This window comes from Aplysia californica, unplaced genomic scaffold (assembly GCF_000002075.1).
Source record: "Aplysia californica isolate F4 #8 unplaced genomic scaffold, AplCal3.0 scaffold00179, whole genome shotgun sequence".
In the NCBI taxonomy this organism is placed as follows: Eukaryota; Metazoa; Mollusca; class Gastropoda; order Aplysiida; family Aplysiidae; genus Aplysia; species Aplysia californica.
The window spans coordinates 952,694-954,022 of NW_004797449.1; positions in this window are offsets into that span (position 1 = coordinate 952,694).

The window sequence follows — 1,329 nt, forward strand, 5'->3', positions numbered from 1 at the left end:
GGGGGGGGGGTTGTTGTTGTTTAATGCAGGTGTTATTGCGTCCCCATCGACGGTTTGAGAGTTACACAACATACCAGCATAAAGACCAAGTTACACAATGAAAATTCCCCTTGCTCAGTAATCGAACTCGGATCTGCTGCATGCGACGCGAACTCAGCTTTACGAACCAGTAAATTGTACTCGTATGTCTCTTAACTACCACTTCAACATATCATGTCACATACGTGATCAAATATCAGGGGATCTATTTTACAAGGCACTGATTCAATTCTAAAAGTGTTCACGCCACAGCTGAATGTTTAGAGAATCGGATTTTGTTTTACGGTTCGACAGACTCCTTTTATAACGCGTTTTGATAGCACGTTATCCATCCACAATACTAACAAAGGTTGTTGTCCTTGATCGATTCCGGTGTATGTCACCGTCTCAGGCTCGAGACATCCGTTAATTTTATGAGATCATAGCGTAAATGGACACACTTTCAGGAAGTCAAGCAGCTGCATAACAAAGAAAGTGTTAGATTGGAACCCCCCAGGGTAAAAGGTCAAGGGGAAGACCTCGTGGAACCTGGAGAAGAGTCACGGAAATGGATGTACAGAAAAGTGGGAAGACGTGGAGTGACATCAAGCGACTAGCCCAGGATAGGGAAAGGTGGAAAGTGTTTGTTCGTGGCCTGTATCCTGATCCAGGGTGAAAAAGGCAATGATGATGTGGATAGCGTAATGGCGAGCGGGTGCGCTTCGAGGCTGTTTATCAGATTGTTTTTTCTGTGAGTTTGTTTGGTTGGTTGGTTGTTTAGCTACTGTTGTTTTTTAACTTCACCTACGCTTCTTGGTCGAAGGTATCTTAAGGGAAAAACCAAGATCCCGATTGGTGTGTCTCTGTGTTACCGCATAATAAAAGAAAATTCTTCCTGTAAATAGATCTATCCCAACAATACATTCTTCAGTTGATTTTCAACTCACGGAGTGTAATGTTTTAGTAGAGGTTTTACTGCGCTCGCAACAGCATAAGGTCATTATGAGCGCCAAACCGGGTGTGAGCATATCGGTCCTTCGAAAAAGTTGGAAGACGCGCTGTTTCACTTTCATATTAATTTTTCAATTCTATTTTCTGTATCTGAAACTTAGAAAGGCAGGAAACAACATGCATAACATTAATAAATTGTGTGTTTCTGATTTTTGAAAGTTTGTTCGAAACGTGCTGCAATATTCCCTTTGGTCTACCGAATAGACATAGATCTACTATTATGTGCCAACTAAGTTCCTTATTAAAGAGTTAACAATTATGTTAGAAAGGAATGCTATTGTGATAGAAGTGATATAATAA